The sequence below is a fragment of the Alligator sinensis genome, unplaced genomic scaffold (assembly GCF_000455745.1).
Source record: "Alligator sinensis unplaced genomic scaffold, ASM45574v1 scaffold876_1, whole genome shotgun sequence".
Taxonomy (NCBI): Eukaryota; Metazoa; Chordata; order Crocodylia; family Alligatoridae; genus Alligator; species Alligator sinensis.
This window is the reverse complement of record NW_005841938.1, coordinates 3026151-3031776: the sequence shown is the minus strand read 5'-3', so window position 1 is coordinate 3031776 and position 5626 is coordinate 3026151. Positions and strand designations below refer to the sequence as shown.

The following is a 5626-nucleotide window of genomic DNA, read 5'->3' as shown; positions in this document are numbered from 1 at the left end:
GATCATGGCAAGAGTCAGCCTTGTATCCAGGTTCCTGGTAAGCGGTATGGATCTGAACAGTTCTACTTACATCGAGACTACCCTGTAAGTTCCTTGCAGCAAGTACAACTTTCTTATATGCCACTGCTCTTTATATATAAAAATAATATATTTCCTTGTGGATAGGCAAAGGAATGACATTGAGTTAAGTGTAGGGCTTTTCCTACCATGAATTATCACATGCCGGTGGCAACATTGGTTCAAACATCTGCAGTAGCAAAGTCCCACGGTAGGGATGCATCCCCATTGAAATGCACACGTCATTCAGACACTCAACAGAAGCAGGGTTGTCTCTGTGAAGAGATCGGGAACGGCTGATCTCTACCGTACCAGGGATGCTTGGATTCTCTTTGCTTGCCAAGTAACAGATGATTGGGCATTCACTAGCACACCTGCATCAACAGTGTCGCACAGCTTGTCTGAGGTGCCATCTAGTGTGTAGTAGCTTAAAGCTACATTTAAGAACAAGATATAAAGCCTCTGCTGGAAACAGAAGAGAGGTAACAGTGAAACAAGAACATATACAGAATCATTTAAGGCTAGGCAAAGGAATTCAGGAGAATTACAATGGTTCTTCAGAAGTCCATGAAATTAGAAGTGATAAATACCATTTGTATTAGTACCATCCGTAATGCCAACCAAGATGCCTTCTTAAGGAATTTTTTTGTGTCCCCCATGTGTTGTAAAACAGATAATACCTATAGCACTATATTGTGACATGATTGTAAGCACCTTGAGGATCCTTAAATAAAAAAGATGCTCTGGGAATGCAGAGAATTATTAGTAAGAAAAGACTTTGTTGCTATAAGGTTTGGGGGAGGAAGGGGTTCAGTACTAGTGCTCTATAGAAGAAACAGTGGCTTCTACTCTGCACCATTGAGGTGGGGTGGAAAGAGGTTAAAAAGCATCTCTAAAAGGATTAATGACCAATTTAGTCAGGCATTTGGAAGAAGAGACCAGCTGAAGGCCATGTTGGCTGCTCTCAGTGGACTGGATGCATGCATAGCACAATACTAGACCTCCTTTCAAGGATATAAGTTGTTTAGGAATCTAATTAAATTCCGTGAACATCCCAAACTTACATGGATGAGACACAATTATTAAGATCAAGTTGTAATTTTTGCAGCTCTTTCCACAACAGATGCAACACAAGTACGCTCCCTGCAATATGTTCATCAGCAAGTTCATCCCAAGGTTTCGCTATTGACCGGGGACACTCAAAATGAAAGATAAAGCAGCACTACTGGTGGATTTTCTATTGCTTTTCAGTAGGATGATGACAAATATCCCCTGTGACAGTTTCTGTTTTGAAGATAAGAATATAACCAACGTATTCAGGGCTTTAACAATGGCAAGATGATTTCCATCCGTTACAAATAATATCGAAGCTGTCCTCACCACATAATAATTCCCGATTGGAATAAAATCCTGGTTAACAATTAAAACAGCACATGCCAATTGACCCCCCCCTCCCCTGGACACTACCTTTGCTTGGGAAGGAACATACATTCATGTCCCAAAAGAAAGAACTTAAAAAGATCTCATGCAGACTTTCAAACCAATCCAGTAGGAACACACCAAAATAAGTCAGCTACAGCAAGAAGAGAAAGGGCTCATCTACTGGTTTGCTGCAGTAGCAGATGGGCTGGTTTTCAATTTGTGATCAATGCAACTGAAAGTCTCTATTTTATGCCTGAGCTCCGAGGAAGGAGTTTACTAAGAGAACAAGGTGGAGGGGGCGGGAAGCAAAGTTAAGTAAAAGGTCAACTGAAAAGTGTTGTAAATCCAGATGAGCTCACTTAGGTGAAGAGGAGGACATTACCAAGAAGAAAATAGGTAGCGTTTTTCTTCTGAAAAAATCTCCCAGGATCTAAGTCCCTAAAATCGATATAAAGGTAACACAGAATAGCAAAAATATATTGGGGTTTGTTACCTCAAAAGGTACTGATGGGATAAAAAGAGAGAAATCACAGGCCTGCGTGTGATCACTTGTGCATGGATGGAAGGATGAAACAACAGGCAAGGCACAAGGTAAGGACTCAAGAGACCCAGGCTGAACTCCCCGCTTCATCCTGGTCTGCAAGCATGACCTTGGCAAGCCATTCCCAAGCTGAGGAAAGGGGACAGCAGTGTGGGGGGACTGCGGACTAAGGGTATGCGTAATTCTAGTGGTACTGAGGAGAGAGGTAAAGAACAGACACGTTTGTGAATGACGTACAAAGCCAAAATTCAGCGAAAACCATTCAACCACCTCTGCTCACGATACCTTTGTAGGTAACTCATATGTTTGTTCACCCGATCAACACAATGAGACAGCCTAAAATCTCAGCGAGTCAGTGGAAAAGCATCACATAAGCTTGGCTTCTAAAACAGCCCTCCAAACAGCTAGACATGACATTTTAAAACTCCAGGCTACCAGCCAAATGAATGCTTAAAGGTACTGATAAATGCATCTGTGCTACAGTCTCTTAGTCTCCCACGTCTTAAGTCATAACTTTCTATGCGAGGTAAAATGCAGTTGGAAAGTGCTCTATAAGTATGAAGCATGCATGCATTATTATAAGTCGAATTACATTGCATCTTACCATTTCTCATTTGGAAGTCAATGGCATGATTATAGGCCAGATCTTCAAGCCCTAAGCTTCCACGTTTCTCAAATGCTGCTGGAACAAAATGTGGAAATTAAAATGTGGATTTAATTTATTTTCCAGTGCTGCTTCTTTCAGTCACTTGGTATCTAGGGAACAAAAGGTTGAGTACATCACTCGTACTCAAATTCTGCAGTACTCTGGGGGCATTTTACTTAAGTCTTACTGTCCTCCTAAATAAACCTGCTCCCTGGGTATTTTGCATTACCAGGTTATAAATTAATGATAGGGACAGTAGTTCATGAATAGGGACCTACCTAAATTGCAGCAAGACGGAGAGATTTTCGTGGGTCACTCACAGCACGCAGAATCGATTTCAGTCTTTTCACGGCGAGCACCCCCTCACTGCTAATTGGCGGAGGGGTCTCGGTGGCCCTGCCCCCTGGTGCTGATTGGCTGAGAGGCAAACATTGCTGCATAATTAAATAGCAGAGCCCACGGAAATATCAAATAAATTACTGCATTATTATAAGTATTACATTCAAGTTCAAATTGAAAGATATAATGAATATAAGTTTACACATAATATGAATAGTAACTAATATCATCATCATAAACCCTTTCGCCTTCTGGACTGGCGCCTTCACTGAGTCTACATCACTAGCTCTGGCTCTCAGTAGCTCTCTCTCAAACCACATGCTCTATGGCTGCAGGGATTACTGTACTTTCTTTGCATCCCAATAAGCTGCCTCTTTTTTTTTTTTTTGAGTGATTCTGCACAAGATCACAGCAAACATAATTTTTCATGGTGATTGGGGACACCGATTTTTTTCACAGTTTCTAAGAAAATCGCAAAACTGCAATTTAAGTAGGTCCCCCTTCTTGACTGTTTGCAGTGCATCAGGCTTCCCTGTGCACTTTGCTATTCCTCTAGGTCAATCACCTATCACTTTAAGAGCCAATATTTCTGAGTCTAAACAGCCACAGAGAAGCAGCCAACTATATGGAGGAGGGAGGTGTGCAATAAGGGTGCAAAAAGGGAGAGTGACAGCCTATTTCACTGTTCAAAATGGCATCAGAGGGGGTCATGATTTGCTCAGCACCATGAACGTGGCTCCATACCATTTCCCGCCCCCCCCAGTAACATCAGTATCAAGATCACAAATACGCTGAATCCAGCAGAGAATTGCATCTCCTGCCATCCCACTGAAATCAATGGATCACATGGCCATTAAGTCAACACTCAATTTGTCCCCAAATATCTAATGCATTTTGCTTGTAAAAGGTAAATAATCTGATGTACAAACTAAATCCTCAGTGGCTCAGAGGACTCGCATCCATGTCCTTGGCATTTGCACCTTTATTAATAAGAGTAGCATGAGTCCCCACAAGATACATGGCTCTATAGCATTTCATTAGCAAAAATTACAAAAAAAAAATAATTGCAAAACCTCCCAAAAAGAAATAAAAAAGAAAAAAAAAAGAAAAAAGAAAAGAAAAAAAGAGCCAACCTACTGATGGGAAGATTTGGAAAAAAAAGAAAGCAGCATATTCTGACGTAAGTTTTGAGGTACCTCAAATACCGCGCTAGTATTAGCACTAACCAGATGTCCCACATTCCAAAGAAATGGCAGCTTTGGCACCTCTTCACTGTTAGCAAATTTAATTATGGCTTCAAATGCAATAATGGAGCAACCTTCCTAAGCTATAATTGGATCCACAGTTGGCACAGGCTTTTCTTTGCTCACTGTGCCATATGGGGAACTACAGAGCAAGGTGCTACTTATGTTCTTCCTGAACTATACAGAGTCACGTTGGGGTCGGATTAAAATGTTATGTGGAGAAAGGCAGGGCCTAAACAAAAAACACGAGGGTGAGAAAAGTCATCTCCAGGAGCCCTAGGCACCCTACTTGTGCTTCATTTGATTGCCAATCAGATGAAAGCATCAGTTTAAAAGCTACATTAATTAGGAGAACTCTCTGTTTAAAGTAACAGGATGTTCCAGACACCAGAGATCAAGGAAGTCAGAAGAGCTGGCATCCTCTGAATACAGGAGTGCTGAGGTACAGATCCAGAAGGAAGAAAGAAAAATCCATTAGATATTCCCGAGAGGCTATGGAAAGGAAGTCCACCCTTTCCTAGTCATAAAACTGTTTGATTAAAAACTTCAAAAGATTGGAGATGGGGTGGAAGACAAACCTATGTTGGCCCAGGGTATAAAAAGAGGGGCATGAAAAAAACCAAAAACCAGATGTCTTGTTATTTGGACTACACAGGTAGCAATCCCTATAGTTAGGATTGCCTAGTACTTTCCATTAGAAGACACTGTCTTCCATCGCTTCTAAAACTTTAATAAACTTTAACCACATGGGATGAAAATTCCCAGAGTGGATGTCTGCCCCATGCAAAATTTGCAAATATATTTACCTACAACTGGCAGGAGCAATCCTGATCCAGAAGACAAGAAAATCATCAAATGCTTTGTATAACAACTTCATAGCTGCAGTGACAATAAAGAACACAAAATGAACACCCTTTTTGCTAGGAGCGATAAAACACTGCTGCATGCAAATGAATTAACACTGAAGAAAACCGTTACATTAATTCAAGCTAGTTGTTCTGACCAATGCCAACAATGCATACATGGAGTGTTTTTAAACTTAATGTTTCTATTCATTAACATTGTTAGATGTATGAGCTCTTTCTTATTGCCACTGAAATGAATAGGACTTCTGCCATTAAGTTAACGGGAGCACAAACAGATGCCTTTACTATACACAGTACCTTTAGAGATTGTGTTCTTAACATCCTGCAAATCGCAATACATGATCAGTATGATCGCTCAGCTTATTCCGTGTAAAATTTGGAGGCTTGCTTTTTCACATGGAACTTGAGAACCCATTCTGATTTTTGTAGATTGGGTTAGATTACACAAATATAGCTTTATTCAATGTTTTGGCTTTAAACACAGAATTACTGTCTAGTGTAAACAAAAGCA

General features: G+C 40.7%; 1 long non-coding RNA gene across 1 annotated transcript in view; it reads right to left on the bottom strand.

Moving 5' to 3' along the window:
* Positions 1–3017, bottom strand: part of LOC102376682 — a 9193-nt gene extending 6176 nt beyond the window's left edge. The window contains exons 1-2 of the long non-coding RNA XR_323368.1: positions 2945–3017; positions 2625–2699 (exon numbers count right to left, since the gene is read on the bottom strand). This is a non-coding gene — a long non-coding RNA (uncharacterized LOC102376682). The remainder of the gene's footprint in view (positions 1–2624; positions 2700–2944) is intronic.
* Between the last annotated feature and the right edge of the window lie 2609 nt (positions 3018–5626).